The following is an 18,049-nucleotide window of genomic DNA, read 5'->3' as shown; positions in this document are numbered from 1 at the left end:
CTAGTGGCTTTTGATCTCTGTTATATGGCAGGCACTGTTGATGGCGTTGGAGCAGCACCATGAAGGAAACTTCCTCCTTGCTGGGTGATAAAAATACCCTGTGCTATCATCCCAATCACTGCTCTCTGCTTTTCTTGTGCATACTAGGATTCTATGGAATGTTTTATTTGGAAAAGAGATTCCAACTTTTCATGAAGTTTGAAAAACATACATTTAAGTCTTTCAAGGGGAATCTCAAAGAGATTTCATAGTAGAAACAGTTGGCAGTGTAAAAAATATAAATATTTGAACATCTGTACCTATTGTAGTTACTGCTGGATTTTAAGTGTGGGGTGGGGCTATAGAGGGGAGTTGAAATAATCAACCTTTATGTCAATGTTATCATCTCTCAAAAGTTCTTGGATTATGTGAAAAGGTGAGAAGTGGAGAAAACACCCCATGGTTTGACAAATGCAATAGCAGGGTTGAAACAGGGCCTACAAATGAGTTTGGGTTTAGTCACTAGAATTATACTGCATAGTTAAGAGAGAGTAATGTTTTTGTAATTGCTGGGAAGTAGCAGGAGCAAGCAAAAGGGCCAGGCTTCGCATCAACAGATCAACAGACTGATGTCCAATGGTCAGTATGAAGATTGTGTGTGTGTGTGTGTGTGTGTGTGTGTGTGTGTGTGTGTGTGTGTGTGTAAATAAAGAAAAGGAAGCTGAGTTACAAGAATAGGTCACTAAGTGACTGAAAGAAACAGAATCTGGTAAGAGAGGCAAGTGAAATAAAGATCCCCTGGAGCAGTATCAGGAGAATATAAATCCCTTAGCATGTGCAATAATCTTGCAGTAGAATATGGGTTATAGGCTTTACACCAAAATTACTAATGGTTGAGCCAAAACTTGAGGGATGAGTCACAGTTTGTGAATTGGCATTGGGGCAACAAAAGGTAGTATGGGGAACAGAATGGGAGGAGGAGGAGGCAAGTTCAATTGATGGAAATGACACATGCAAAGCAAATATCAAAGAGTGCAGAGATTATTCAGGTAAGTATATGTTATCAGAATAGTGAAAAACAAGATGGCACTCACTGTCTCTTGCTCATAGTACACTCATAAACTGTCCAGCTTCTATAATTTACATACTGGGTAAATGAATAGATTTAATTAGGCAATCAAATGTCACTTAGTTTACAGCAACTTGGACATATGCATTCATTTACAGTTCACAAATATGTATAAATATGTCAATGTTGTAGAGTGCACTGTAAATTATTCTGCTACACTTTTTGTTTTCTTTTGTTTTGTTAATCCTCACTCCAGAATATTTCTCCATTGATTTTTAGAGAGAGTGGAAGGGAAGGGGGGAGGAAGAGAGAGAGAGAGAAACATTGATGTGAGAGAGACACATTGGCTGCCTCCTGCATGCATGCCAAAAGGCTGGGGATGGAACCTGCAACCAAGGTCTGTGCCCTTGACTGGGAATCAAACCCAAGAATCCGGTGCTTAAACCAATGTTCTAAACCTGAGCCACACCAGCCAGGGCTTGCCACACTTTCAATGGCACTTCTTTACAGCAATGGTTTTAGAAAAAAACTACTTCTCAGCAGTCAACTGAAGCTTTTGTTTGTTTTTGGTTTTTGTTTGCTTTTTTTTGTTGTTGGTTGTTGTTCTTTGATCCAATCTGTGTGCCATTTTTAAGTGCAAATCCTGGATTCTTCCCAGTGAAGATATTCTAGGGTATCCTATCATTCATGTCTCAATTATTCTGTTGTTGCACGACAATACTACAAGTTCTTTAACTTTATGATGATAATAAAACCACAGATGCATAATTAAATGTCCTCAAGCTTAAGCAAATTAAGTAAAATAAAACCCCAGTGTTCTTTTCATCTGAGAAATATAAATACACAGGCTTATGTGGAATTTGCTTTCTTGCTTAGTAAAGAACTATGTTTTATCATGCAGTTATGCTGCCATGTGGACAAAAAGCAATACTTTATTATCTGTCACAGTCCATCCTTATTTTTAAAATTCTCAGTGTTTAGTTAAAACAATTTGAGAAAAACGTACATAAAAACAATAAGAATAGAAAGAGATGTCAGATGAACTTCAAATGCCCTATATGATTAAAAAGAGACAAGCTAAAAATTGAGAAAGAAAATAAATTACTTAAAAATGTACAATAGAAAAGTTAATTAGAGAAACACTTATTGTGTCCTTATATTATGCCATTTACTTGAGACACTCTCAATAAGGTGTAATCCTCATCAAGTTTATAATTCAATAAGGGAAACAGAAGTTGAGAGTTTACATCAAAATGCTAATCACTAATAAAGGTATCCCCAGATACACTGGCAGATTAGAGAGAAGCCTATAACCTCTGTAGATGACAGGGAAGATTTCATGTGAATAAAAAAGAGCCTGAGGGACTTAATGAGGGAATAAAGTTTTAAGGATTTAAGACACTTTCATAAAATAGTAAGACCAGTTTTACCATCTGATAGTACAGATATGGCACATCTCTTATTTTTCTAGAAATGATAAAAGCCTGACTTTGTTTTTTAGCTGCTTTTTTGTTATTCATCTGAATGTACTAAGTGATTTTTTTTTAAATTTATTTTTTATTTTCCTTTTACTTTTGACAGGGGGATGCAAACCAATTATGGTGACAAAGCCCTGTGTCAATTTATTATCATTCTCTCTTTGAAGATAAATTCCACAATTTTACCACATAATTAAATTTAGACATTTTCTCTTTCAAGGTCATTTATTTTATGATTTGTGTTTCTGGCTCTTTCTTATTCCACAGATACCACAGGACACATTGATTAATACATAAAAACTGTGTTATGGTTAACACAACTAGAAGAGTATGATATGATACTTGTCAATACTAGGGCTTGAGAGTTCATGTCTGTTTGGAGACACTCTAAAGTTGTGTTGATTGAATCACAACTCAATCACATTACATGCCAGAAATAGTTTTTATTGCTCTTATAAGCTTCTATTGACTACTTCAAGGCTGGAAATAGGATGATATGCCTCATCTCTACCAGGTTTGCCTACAGCAGTGGTCAGCAAACTCATTAGTCAACAGAGCCAAATATCAACAGTACAACGATTGAAATTTCTTTTGAGAGCCAAATTTTTTAAACTTAAACTTCTTCTAACGCCACTTCTTCAAAATAGACTCACCCAGGCCGTGGTATTTTGTGGAAGAGCCACACTCAAGGGGCCAAAGAGCCGCATGTGGCTCACGAGCCGCAGTTTGCCGACCACTGCCCTACTGGACCAATCTAGGACTACCTTCTTATTTTCTTGGTAAATCAATATGTGTTTGAATGCACTTGACCACTGAGGAAGACACATTCATTATTACCTAGAAGTATAGATTTATATTATATAGAAAACATATACTATGCTAGTTTTCTGAGAGGACATTTAGGCATCAAATACACAAATGAAGTGCAGGCCTTGGGTGAAACATGAATTCTTATTGCACCTTGTCAATAGTCACATGGTTATGAATTATAAGTACCAAAAGTACTTTGCATATTTTACTATAGTTCTGAGTAGTTTTGCAGGAAAGGCCAACCTATCTATTTATCCTTATTTCTAGTCCCTATAGATTTATTATTAAGTTTTCCTACTGATTTATTAGCTCTTACTTGAGAATTTTTACAAGCTGTATTTTCTGAATTATACGGGGTTGATTTGAGCAAGAAACTAACTAAACAGTATTTCTTTATAGATTATATTAATACAATCTGTGAAATTTATGTTTATATATAGCTAACAAAGAAAAACAAGGGTTATTTCTCTTATGTCCATTAGAAAATAGAACTTTGACTATAATAAATCCATTTTATTTAGTCTAAGAATTAATTATCGTTCTGATTATCTTGGTGTAGTTAAGAGTCTACATTCATGAAGTTGTCAGCTAGTAGACTTGAAAGAATCTTGGAAATCCTGACTCAGTTCCAAAGAATGAAAAGAATCTCTTTATAGTGACAATGTCAGCAAACTTGAGAAACCTGCCTATGTCTATTCTCTTAAATATTAATAGTAAAAATACATGGTAAGGCTCTTAATGAGGTTATTTTTCTTTTGAACTTCCTTCAAGAATACTCAGGCAGGGACTTATAGACAGTTGTAAGGGAAGAGCAGAAACCATCTGTCCATAATGAGACTGAAAGATTCTGGTTATTATAATATACTGAAAATTCAAAAAAGAGACTGGAATTCTCTACTGAGGCAATGATCAATTTTTAAAGAGTTAGTCAGTGATAACTCTGACAGTAAAAATGTATTATGAATAGTGAGATATTGATGGATCTTCAGGGACTTCTCATTCATCTCATAAAGTGTTTGTTGTGCTTATCACAAATTGACAAGAAATTACAAAATAAATTTATAAATCAACTAGAGGCCTGGTGCACGAAAATGAATGCACTTGGGGAGGGGGCAGTCCCTCAGCCTGGCCTGCACCCTCTCACAATCTGGGACCCCTCGGGTAGGGTCCCTAGGCCTGGCCTGAGATCAGAGACTATCGGGGCTTTACTTCCCCCCGCTGCAGGCAGGTGGCCCCACCCCCACCACTGCCACTGCTTGCCATCTGTGTAGTGCTGCCCCCCCTTCCCTGCCACCAGTGGCCTCCCTCTGCAAATGACAGGTGTGGGGTGTGATGGCTTGGCTGGCCTGGGCCTACCTATTTCTTTGCTGGGGGGCGGGGCCAGCCTGCAAGGGGCCATCTGCCTACCTGATCACCCCTAACCACTTGCCTGCCAACCTGATGGTTCCTAACTGCTGGCCTGCCTACCTGATCACCCCTAACCACTCTGCCTGCCTGCCTGATCACCCCTAACTGCTTGCTTGGGGGTGGGGCCAGCCCTGCAAGGGGCCATGGTGGTTCTGGCCTCTGGTCATTCCAGTCGTTATACTTATGGTGGTTGGCATTTTATTGTATAGGATTTGATGACACCTATTGACAGTCTTTAAACATGAACATGATGTTGCTTTTATTCATTCTGAAAGGGGCACAACTGCTGAATTATTTTTCACAGACTGTTGGTATCTACTTAATCTAGGGACCCTGTCTAAGTTTCTTCTTTTGATTTGTCAATACTTTCCACAGTGAAAGTTTTGTACCTAGCACAGCAATCTGTATATTTTAAACTACTTTAAAATCCAGAAACTGCCAAGTGTACATAAATATTTTTGTATCTCTTCTCTTATAAAGTAATATTTTAAAAGTTGGTGTCAATTATTTATGCTGGAAATCTCAAAGGCAGTATGGTGTGAAGAAATATAACAGTTTCATTATTATTTTGATTTTTTGAGTTCTTAAATTTGAATTTAAGAAAGCCAATATCATAAAGACGCAGATAATGCAAAACAGGATCATAAGTATCTAAAGCAGCTTAAGTAATTAAAGTGAAGAAATGGTTTCCGTTTTAATTTAGAGTAATAATATTTAAAGTGAACAAAAGCAAGTAATAATGATTAAGAACTCTAGCTTGTATTTTAAAAAGAAAAACAACAACAGCCAACACAACAATACCTGTCCATTGTGAATGAGTCAAAATTATACTTATTTTTCTGTCAGACTGGTAATATATATATATATATTCTTGGTGTGCTACAGATGTTTAGTAGTTAGTTTTATGTGCCATGAGATGAAAAAGGTTGAAAATCACTGATCTAATTATTAATTTTCTGTGGTGGAAAAAATAGTCAATTAAAATGGCCACAAATTCTTTGTGACTCAGTTTTTTCTTACCTTTTATCTGGCCACAAGGTTTCAGTGGCAGCATCACTGCAGGAAATCTGCGAATAAGTCACAAAATGTTCTTCGGCTTCCACCTGAACTTCTTGAAATGCTCTCCCTTAGGTGGTACTTTTCGTGTGCCACCTCTTGTAGTTGTTTGTGGGGGGATTTATGGTTAGTTTTTGTCCTTAAGCTCCTGACACCTTTGTTGAGATGATCCACAGGGCCAGGAGGAACTGGAGTTGCAGACAAACCCACCAACACCTACGCGGACCTGGAGCCACGCAGCCCGGTGGCACCAAGCCAACCCCCCACGATTCCCACGCAAAGTCCTTCTGAGCCTCCACCATCCATCAGCCACGGCTCCTCAGACCACGGCCTCATCCAGAGCACCAGGCAGCCAATTGCTGGCAACAAATGCCTCATCCAGTTGTGGTTTCTGCGGCACTGCCACGCATGGGTTCCAATGGCATCTCCAACCTCCTCTCCTATGGAGAGAGAAACTTCCGAAAACAAATCGACAACAGTGAAGAAAAGAGAGACCCAAGCTGCTCCGCAGTTTCATTTATGTTCCTGGCTGGAGGGTCTCTGAGCTCATAGACACAGGTGGTAGCTGGGGGTTCGGAGCGCCGCCTTCCCGGCACCCTGGGTCCTGTGCCACCAGGGCACCTCCTCCATCGGGGTGGCAGGCGTCCGTTCCTGAAGAAGGGGAGCCCGGGGAGCCCGGGGAGCCCGGGGAGCCCGAGAAGCCAGCCACCTTGGCAGAGCCGGGGAAGACCCTGGGGTCTCTCTTGGCCTGAAGCACGTGGACTTGAGGTCCACTTGGGCGTGGATGCCGCACGTTCCCATCATTTTGGCCTTAGGAAATGGGATGTTTTCCTCCAAGATCTCTGAAGCATCGCTCCTTCTCACAACGGTCAGGCTGTAAAACTCTTCCAGCCTGACGAATATCCCCTCCACCTGCCTTGCTCCAGAACACAATTCCCAGGAAGCCGTGGTGCACCCTCCACGAGGTCTATATCAGCCCGCATCAGGTGCGGGTGGGGAGGGGGGGTCCAGCAGGTGGAAGCAGCCTGGAGCTAGTCCCTGGGCCCTGGGCTTGAAGCTCTGCCCAAGGCTAGCTGCACGCCCCTAGGCCATGCAATAGACTAGACTACCCTTAGAACATAATGTGATAAACTCATCTTACAGAGCAAAAATCAAATCTAAAGGGATAATATCAGTAAAATTGGTTCAGGTTCCGTTCCTGATCCAAGTTGTGACTGTAATACCTTTTGTTAACTCGGAAAGATTTAAGTAGAGTCTCTTAGACTATAGCAGTTAGATGGAAAGGTTTCAAAAAAATCTTAATTGTGTGCCCCCTCTTGGCCAGATGAAAGGTCTTCTGGGACGTTAGGGATGTGTCTCCTTGCCTTTATGAATAGACACAAGGTCGTCTAAAAGATTTAAGGATATCGTCCCATAGCATCCTCACTCCCAAGATAGAGAGGGATCTGTCTCAAAGAAATTTATGACAGTAGCCTTTATCTTGGACAGTGAATCCCAGTAAGATCCCTGGGAAACTAACAACCATTTTTAAAAATGTGATATTAGTAGCAACACCATCTGTCAGCTTGGACTGAAAAAGGTCAGACATAGTTCAAGACGGAAAGAAGCCGCTGAGCCCTCAGCCTTCCACAAACAGAAAGCATGCTGGAAAGCTACTCAACTACACAGGCAGGCCATTTCTATAGCAAGAAAGGAGGACTCACCCACGAGAGGAATCTGGCTCCAGGACCTGTACCTGAGGGGCTCCCCTTAGGGCAATGAATCTACATCCAGGCATAAGGTGCTGAGCTCCTGGTGAAACACATGGTGCTGTTAAGGGTCTTTAAGGAGCTGTGTCTATTCCATGTGTTAGGAATATAAATGACGTTAGGCAAATGGTAGTTGATTAAGTAGGAACAAAATTGGTAGCAATTGGGAGCTGGAATCTATTTCACCTCATTTTGAATCTGGGCTGGTCCAGTGAACTGCTTTGACCAAAAAATGTGGTGGAAAAGACACCGTGTGACTTCCAAGTGCGGGCTATGAGAATCCATTCAATATCACTGAGCCTCTTGGAACACTTACTGGTAGGACGTTTCCTCTTAGAACTCAAATGCCAAACCATAAAAAGCCCAGGCCATGTGTTAGGCCAAGTATAATTACTCCTGTGAACAAACTCATTTGAGGTTCCAGATGAAAGGAAGTATGCCAGCCGCGTGAGTGAGCATCCAGGTGGAGCCTTTATGGTCTGCAGACCCAGCCAGTAACTGACTGCAATTGCCTGTAATTACCTCAGATGAGAACCCCCACCAAGTCTAGTGGACACACAGGTCTAACAGATAATATATTGATGTTTTTAGCCACAAAGTTATGGAGTGGTTTGCTAAGCAGCAATAGATCAAGCAAAACAATAGGCAAAGTTATAGTAATCTGTTCAGAAAATATTTTGTATTCATATAATAGAATTTTAAAATAAAGAGCAAACTGTAGACATCTGGAGTTTATAACTGAACTTTATATATTATTATGTTGTTTTCTTTAGTAATTATTACAAGTTGTTTAAATTTAAGGTTTAATAACATCCTGTTTTCAGCACATAAAGCATTTTCTCATATTTTGGCTTGGCTTACTTACGTATTTCTGTAGGGATTTTGTATTTTCCTTGAGAAAAAAAGGGAAGAAATATGATGTACTCTAAGCTCTTTGCAGGTCAGAAGCAATTAATTCCATATTATTTATATTTCATTCCAAAACACCTTCAAGCTGATCCATACAATGGTAATTTTAACCAGGTAAATTTCTTACATAAGAATCAGAGCTCTGCATCTTCTAAGCTGCAATGTTAAAAAATGCATCTATTTTCCCAGTAATAATAGACATATGTTTTTTTAATTACACATTCTTAAAGAGTAGATAACTTATTAAAAGTTTTGACCAATTAGTAAATATAAGTTTCCCAAAGAAGGAAAGAGGAAAAGAGAAAAAAGAATAAGCAAGGAAAAGACACAGAAAGAGCTGTAAATATAAACAGACCATTGTAAAAAGGAGGCAAATCACCTTTCTTTTTTGAGAACAAAACTTTTATTTCTTTTTTTTTCCATTTAAATAAACATACACACAACCACACACGCACAAACACAGATTGGGAACCTCAGTGTTACAATTTCAGCCATAGGTCAAATAAATATAGAACACAAATTGTTGAATCTCAGTAAAATTGACTGATTGGTTGCATCAGTTCCAGAACAGAAGGTCAAAATGGCACAGACAATCTCAAAGGCATCTTTATCCTGATATTGTCTGATCTGGTGTCTGCTCTTTATTCTAGTGGACATAAATTGTTTCTTCTATGCTTGTTCTGACTTATTTGAGCACACAAGAAAACAAATAACACGAGATATAAAAAATTGGCAGCCAACTAGGTAGCAGTGTAGGCTTTGATAGAAGCTTTATTTTCAACTACGAAACCATAATTTTGTGACATGATGAAACAGAAGCAGAGGACTCAAAAGCCAAGAGAAATAATAATTCTTAAGATAAATTATTTTCAAAATGTTTTTAAAAACCCTTAAACAATAAAGGGTAAAGATAGTTGGACAATATAATCAAAATCACCAAAACCAAAACCAGGAATAAAAAGGATAGCTAAAAAATAGCCACACCAGAGTTGGAATCACAGACTGTCTTAGAGTCTTGGAAAGGACTAAATGCAATCCGGAGAGTCAGTGTGAGACAAAGCACCGATTCACTGACTCTGAATCAGGGATGGAGTGGGAGTCGAAGAGCAGAATGATGAAATGCACCCTGCAAGTTGAAGAATGTACAGTTGGGTTTAATAGGTCCATGAGATCTAATGGCAATATTATTAGGGCTAGTGACGGGATCCGCTGGGGAATCTCAGTGAAAGTGTTATCTGTAAAATAAAGACTAAAAAAAAAAAAATTAAGGAAAAATTACTTTAAAATGATGTTTTTGCATGAAGTGAAGACTTAAAGTTTTCAGTTATCACACATTGCTACTATAAGGGTCTCCAATATCCAGTTCAGTAAGTAACCAATTTGTTGAAGATCCAATTAACTAATGATCAATTTGTATATTCTTAACTTTCCAAATTTTCCAAAATAAAACATTTACCTATTTACCAAAAATGGTTTAGATTTCATAAGAATTCACAGGAAATATATTAGCATTAGCAACAATCTTACCTTATAATAGACAAATATGCAAATTGACCGCACCTTCGCTATGCCCAAGCCACGCCCACCAACCAAGCCACGCCCATCAACCATGCCCACCAGGAAACGTTGAAGGGACGCTGGGGTGCGTGTCGGAGCCCAAGGCCCAGAAAGCCGCCCAGGGCTTTCTGGGCCTTGGGCGCCAGCCAGGTGCCTGCTCCAATCGCAGGAGCGAGCCGACCCCCCAGGTCGGCTCGCTCCTGCGATCGGGTCGCAGGGACACTGGGGTGCGGCAGAGCCCAAGGCCACCACCCAGGGCCAAGCCGGGACCCTGAAAGAAGGTAGAAGGCAGTGGCCACAGCCAAGGCCTGGGTCCCCGGTGCCGGCAGAAAACTGGTGCAGGCAGCCAGGTGAATTGCACGAATCTTCGTGCAAACGGGCTACTAGTCTATACTAATAATAGAGGAATGTGCAAATGGTCCAAGACACTGTCACAGTAATGACCATGTGGGGTGACCAGGCCGGCAGGGGAGGCAGTTGTGGGTGGCCAGGCTGGCAGGGGGCAGTTCGGGGCAACCAGGTCAGCAGGGGGAGGGGCAGTTAGGGGTCACCAGGCCAGCAGAGGGAGGTAGTTAGGGGTGACCAGGCTGACTGGGGGGGGGGGGGGGCAGTAAGGGCCAACCAGGACAATGGGGGGGGGCAGTTAGGGGCAATCAGGTCGGCAGGCAGAGGCAGTTAGGCCCGAGGATCGGGCCTAATCGGCAGTCAGACATCCCCCAAGGGATCCTGGATTGAAGAGGGTGCAAGCTGGGATGAGGAGGCTCCCCTGTGCACAAAATTCGATTGTTTAATCCTCTATAGCATTTAGTCTTACCAATCTTCTTTTATCTTTTGTCTTTGAATTTTTGTAGTTTAATCTATTTTAAAATTTTATCATTATTATTAGATTATACCAAATTTTAAGTATAAAACACAGACAATATCATTCATATTATCATTCTTTTTTTATATCCAACAGTTTCTTTTTTTAGCTGCAAACTGCCTCCAGTTAGCATATCCAAACTTCTCTGTATCAGAAGCATAGAATTTTAATACATCTTATTTGTCATAGATACCTTACAATTCTCATTTAATTGTAATGTATATTATTATTTCTGTAAAATAATAATTAAGATTGATATTAAATTCTATTTGAAAAAATAAGAAGTGACATTCAACCATTTAAAATTAATGAGTAAACAATCCTATTATAGCTGTTAAATTGTTCAATCAATTAATTGCTATTTTGCAAGTTGTTTTTTCCTAAATTGATTCTAACAAGGTGTCTCTTTAAAACATTGTATTTTCAATCATTGATTTTAACCAAGCCCCTTTCATTGAATCATTTTGCTTATACTGTTATGCGTACTCTATCAAAGCAAAAATTGAGTGAGGCTGGAGACAGGAAGGTCAAATGGGAGACCCTAATATATCTTACAATTAATAACTAGAGCCAACATGATGCTATTAGATAGTGATGGATAAGCATAACAGATATTAGAAATAGAATACATAGAATTGCATAATTTATTGGAGTTAGATTGCAGGTAAAGTGGGAAAGTTATGGTCTGAGTGCATAAGTAAATAGCCCTTTTTTCCATAAAGAAAGTAAATTGAGGTGGAATGATTCTTTTGGAAGAGGAGATGATGAAGTCAGTTTTATAACTGTTAACTTTGATTGTGACTCATCAATGGAAATATGCATTAGTTAATACCAGTACTATTCGGATTGGTGTGTGTGTGTGTGTGTGTGTGTGTGTGTGTGTGTGTGTGTGTAGAGAGAGAGAGAGAGAGAGAGAGAGAGAGAGGATCAGTCTGTATAAATACATGTTTTAGAATCATCAGCATATATATGGTAATTTAAGCCATGTATATGGATGAGACTGCAAAAAGAGAATGTCAAGAAAAGATATTGGCCACAATAGAACTTTGGAACACTCTAAAAAAGCATAGAAGAAATAAAAATCTTCTGGAACTCTGAAAATGGACAATCAAAAGAACAGAAATCAGTCTATGATAAAGTGGTAACTTAAATGCCAAGCAATAAAAAGGAGTTAATTTTTAGTTAGGACTCAATTGACAAAATAATGAAATGCCCAATGTGTACTGAACAACTGTATTAAATGTAGGAGAAAAGTCAAGTATGAGAGACACAGGCAAATGTTTAATGTGTTTCTTAGTAAATCATTGGTAATATTAATGAGAGTAAATCACCATGGAGGGTAGGACTAGATGTGGACTTCCTAGGAAATCTCAAACTTCCTTTTTTATTCCATGCTTAAGAAGAAACAGATTTTGAACATTTTTCTTTGAGAGATAATTTTTAAAAATATTCAGATCATAAAAGCAGAATGGATAAGATAAATACTGGATAATTCAAAGCTACTGCATATTCCTCCTTTGTCCAAAGTCAGGAATACATGACTTTGAAATTTCAATACCATGTATTCCTAGGCAATATATAGTGAACCAAAACAACAACAAAAAAAGACAATTAAAAACCAGTAATTAAATATGTAATAAGAAATAATTGCACTTTAAGTAAACTTGATAGAAAATAATATAAATGTATTTAATAGTAATTGTTCTTCACATTAGTTAATTAGGCCAGCAGGGGAGGGCAGTTGGGGGCAAGCAGGCTGGCAGGGGGGAGAGTTGGGAGTGCGCAGGTCAGCAGGGGAGGGAAAGATCAGGCCAGTAGTGGAGGGCAGTTGGGGGCAAGCAGGCTGGCAGGGGGGATAGTTGGGGGTGAGCAGGTCAGCAGGGAAGGCAGTTGGGGGCGAGCACACTGGCACTGGGGGCAGTTGGGGGTGATCAGGCTGGCGGGAGGGGATTTGTGGGTGAGCAGCCTGGCAGTGGGGGGCAGTGGGTGGCAAGCAGGCTGGCAGGCAGAGTGGTTAGGGGCAATCAGGCATGCAGGTGAGCGGTTAGGAGCCAGCAGTCCCAGATTGCGAGATGGATGTCCGACTGCCAGTTTAGGCCTGATCCCTGTAAATCAGCAGTAGGACATCCTTCAAGGGGTCCAAAATTGGAGAGGGTGCAGGCCGGACTGAGGGACACTTCCCCCCCCCCCATGCACAAATTACATGCACCGGGCCTCTAGTATAAGATATAAATTCATGTGTATATTTTCAACCTAAGGAATCTAACTTTATAAAAAGCATTGGAAAACACATAAGCAACAAAGAAACACAGTTGTTACCATGTAATATTTTAAACATTTTTAACAGAATAACAATGTGTCGTTATTTTTTGTGTGTTTTTAAATATATTTTTATTGATTTCTGAGAGGAAGGGAGAGGGAGTGATAGAAACATCAATGATGAAAGAGAATCATTGATTGGCTACTTCCTGCATGCCCCACTCTGGGGATTGAGCCCGCAACATATGCTCTGACCAGGAATCTAACCTTGACCTTCTGGTTCATAGGTCAATGCTCAACCACTGACCCATGCTGGCCAGGCAAAATAACAATGTGGTTTTTGAATACACAATAACAAAGAATTCTTAGTTGAAAGTTAAAGAGAAAAAAATGAGTCTCCTTTCACTTAGATCATATGACATCAAAACTAGTGCTTCCAAAAACTATTCTACACTGTAATTTGGGAAGAAGAAATAATGTCAGGTTGGTCTATAACTTAGACACCCAAAGTGGGTCGAGAAAAACGAATGACTTGAAAACACTCCCTTTCCCACAAAAGGCCTTGTAAACATGCTAGTAGTATAGATAACAAAGAGTTCCTATAAGTAGAAGGGTTGAGCAGAATATACCAAGTTTGTCCACATAGCTTATTGTAAATTAGTGTGAAATATAAATATGTGGGGCAGAGTAGGCTGAGGAAACAGGTGAGTCATGTAAGCAATCTTCTGTGTGTACAGCTGGGGATAAAAACACTGAAACAATGGAGTAATATTTCCACATGCATTACACAAATTTTCCACTCGTCTGTTATTTGAAAACCAAAATGTGCCTAATACAAAACAAAAAGGGTATTTATTCTGAGAGTGTTGTGTATGACTGTCTCACATTCCTCAAGGGAAGGAAAGTTTTATCTCTGATCATTTGAATCATTAGCAATTTTTGTATGAGCAAGATCTATGCTTCCTGTGGTCTGATGTTATCGATCAAGTAGCCTTAGGAGCACAAAGAAGAGAGCGTCAACTTTGCCTGAAGCAAAGTTACAAATAGCGTCACAGAAGAGATGGCTACAATGATAGTCTGTGAAGCATGAGCACAGTTTGCCAACGAGTAAAATTAAGTATGGAGCACAGATGGCTGAGGAAAACATGACAATCAATACTTTATTATTTGCAACAAAATAATGTAGGCAAACTCTAATAGCGCTATGTTTAATAGTCTTTTCCTTCAAAATATAAATGATATTTGTAATTGACAAAAGTGGGCTGTTTCCTCAGACTGAGTTATTCATCCATGAAACCATTTTGTACAAAAGATCATAGGCTAAATAGAAAACAAAATCAAATTAATAGATGGCCTCAAGAGCAATTATCATTCACCACCAATGCAATTACTATGTTTATTATAACTAATATTAATTACAAGGCATTATCTTAAGTGCTTAACATTGCTTATCTTATTTAATCATTAAAAAACCTCAGTACATTTGTTCTACTCCTGTATTCAATTTTGCAGGTAAAGTAAAAATAGAAAAAATAGAATCAAACATCCACCAAAAATTAAAAGCTCTGATAAAAGTAACAACAGAAAAGAACTAGGGACAGTATAAATCGCGGCAACTTTTATAGTAATATTTTGTGGAAATATTGAAGATTTGAAAACTCTATAACCCAAAATTTGATTTTCATCTCTATACTACGGAGAAATACTTTCTCACATGTCTTAGGGTGAACATAACAGCAGTTTGTAATACATAAAATTGCAGAAAACATAAATGTCCGTCAATAAATCAAATTAAAAATCAGGCCAAAAAATTGCTATGTGGCAGTAAAAATTAAAGAATTAGAGATACACATAGCCATCTAGAGATATTTCACAAACAGTACAGGGAAAAGAGTATATCACAAAAGATTAGCATGGATAGATCAATAGATCACTAGCTGTAAAGATAAGATGCTTCTATTCCTGTAAAGTTCAAAATGCATAGTTAAATAACATATTTAACAATCTATTTAAAATGCATATGTAGAAGGTAAAACCCCAAAGGAAGGATAAGCAGAACCTTTAAAAGACTTGCAGTTATCTGAAGGAAGAGAAGACAAGATATCGGGATTGTTTTATTCCTTGAGCTAGGATTTGGTAAATATGTGTTTCCTTTATAATTATGTTTTAGATTTTAATATAAATTATAATCTTTTGTAATTTGACTATCATAATAAAAAAACACCTAAATCTTAGAAAGGTTAAATATATTTTTCAAGGCAGGTGTGGAGCAAGTAATGTATTCCATCTGTCACAGTCAACAAATTGTGTTTTCACCCACTGGGCAAAGACAAATATTAAATTTATTATTGTTGTCCTTCTGTGTTATCTTGATGCATACTTTAAATATAAAATGCTGAACCGTCATTAAATTACTGATAATTTTCAAGTGCCAGCCAACTTAGATGTAAATTCTTTAGTTAAGCAGTTAAGCCAGACATTTTACTTGACAATTCCAATTTGTTGGCAATGACAGCCAAGGTTTCTATAGCTGAGTGGCTATGCTAACAACAAAGTAGACTTCAAAATGAAGAATATTACTAGGGAAAACAAGATATATGTAATAATGATAAAAGGGACAATTCACCAAGAAGTCATAAAAATTCCATGTGTTTTTATTCTTAATAACAAAGCTTCATCTTACTCAAAGAGAAACCTAAAAGAAATAAAGATTTCATGTACCAGCAGCTTTATTTTTATTCAGCCCTCATAAGTTGATGCTCATACATCCTTCTTAATGTTGAATCTACTTCTTAAGATGGGGATATGTAATATAATCAATCTTAAGCAATTTATCCAAGCCATATAGCAGATTCTGATTACCTATTCCCAAACATAGCAATCCATCTGCAATATCCACATTACTTTCTGCTTAGCCAACATATTTTATTTGTTTTACTCTGTTAGAACAGAGATACAGATGGTAATTAAAATATAACAACAATCTTAAATATATAACCACTCCAATTGATTTAAAAAAAAAACATCACTACAAAGGAGTAAATAAGAAAATTTAATTATATAATTATATCTAAACTTATCTCAACTGAGAGAAATTTCACACCAGTTAATTTAGAGGCAACACTAATATCTTAGATATGTAATTTCATATTGCTAGGCATAATGTATGTACTTTGTAATCCAGCTAATTCTGAAGGATCAGAGCACCAGATGATAGAATTGTTTTACTGATGCATCAGTTATGAAAAACAAAATTTGGAATATTGTTTTTCTTTGAGAAAAGATTTTGGTCACTTATTTAAAGACATACTGACTCTCCAATGTATTAGATTACGTACCAAGGAGACAAAAGGTGATCAGAACAGACACAATGAGTTCACAGCATATTAAGGAAGAAAAAATGTGAAAACAAATTAGAATATGATTTAAGTTACATAAAATATGAACAATGCATACTGTGGATGACAAAGAGGAAGTGATTAATTCTCTATTTGAGCCTTAGGGAGGAAAGGTCTGAAAAGTCCATACTTAATCTGGGTAAAGAAATGGATTTTTTAATCCAAATGGAAAGCACTTGTTCAATGTAATTTGAGTTCTAAATACAGAAGTTAATATTTTAAAATTTTGGTATTAGTGTTCAAATATGTTTTCAACTATTCATAAATTTATTAAGATTGCTTTTTAAAGGTATCTCTTCTTTAAATATTTTCTCTTATTAATACAGCCCTGACTCTGACTTTGACCACAGCAAAATTTTTGTAAATGTAAATATCAAAAGGCTTATGCTATTCATAAGCCTCAGTCCTTTTATGGGTGAGATTCCCTACCAATTATTTAAATACTACACACTTGCCTTTAGAGCAAATATGTCAAACTCAAAGGCTAACACGGGCCAAAAAAACAAGGCTTAAGTATGTGGGCCACAAAAAATCCAAAGCTTCATTTTTCATAGGTTTATTTCGATAGAGACATACTGAATACAAAGGGCTGAAATAAACGAGTAATTGTTAACATAAAATAGTAGAACATTTTAATAAAAATTAATATTTTTCTTGAACATTAACTTACCAGACACTGAATAACTGCACAACTTAATAAGCGTAACACAAATAAACCTGTTTTCCTTGTTCTCCAAAAGCAAAGTATTTCCTGTTGTGCACACCAAACAAGTCAGTACTAATGTTGTAGAAATTGGTGGCTAAAATACTCCCTGCTAGTATTAGTGGAGAGAAATGTTGTGCCTGCATGGAAGGCGCCTAAGGGAAATAAATGCAACACAATGACAGCAATCAGTCATTGGCGAACATTGTAGTTCGTTATTAATAACTAAAGGAATTTCATGCACTGGGGGGGTTACCTCAGCCCAGCCTGCACCCTCTCACAATCCAGGACCTTTCAGGGGATGTCCAACTGCCGGTTTAGGCCCGATCTGGTGGATCGGGCCTAAACCGGTAGTTGGACACACCTTGTGCAACCTGGGACCACTGGCTCCTAACCACTCGCCTGCCTACCTAATCACCCCTAACTGCCTCTGCCTGCCTGCCTGCCTGATCACCCCTAACTGCCTCTGCCTGCCTGCCTGATTGCCCCTAACCACTCTGCCTGCCTGCCTCATTGCCCCTAAACACTTGCCTGCCTGCCTGATCGCCCCTACCCACTCGCCTGCCTGCCTCATTGCCCCTAACCACTTGCCTGCCTGCCTGACCCTAACCACTTGCCTGCATGCCTAACAGCTCACTGAGGGGCATGGCCAGCCAGGGGAGGGGCCATGGTCGTCCTGGTCTCTGGTCATTCTGGTCATTCCACCGTTTTAGTCGCTGGGCTTTTATTATATAGGATTATGTATAACAGGATAGTGTAAAAATTAAGTTACAAAATTTTTATTAAAACGTTTCTTACATACCATTATATTGGC

This window comes from Eptesicus fuscus, chromosome 10 (assembly GCF_027574615.1).
Source record: "Eptesicus fuscus isolate TK198812 chromosome 10, DD_ASM_mEF_20220401, whole genome shotgun sequence".
Classification (NCBI taxonomy): Eukaryota; Metazoa; Chordata; class Mammalia; order Chiroptera; family Vespertilionidae; genus Eptesicus; species Eptesicus fuscus.
Note: the sequence above shows the minus strand (reverse complement) of the source record.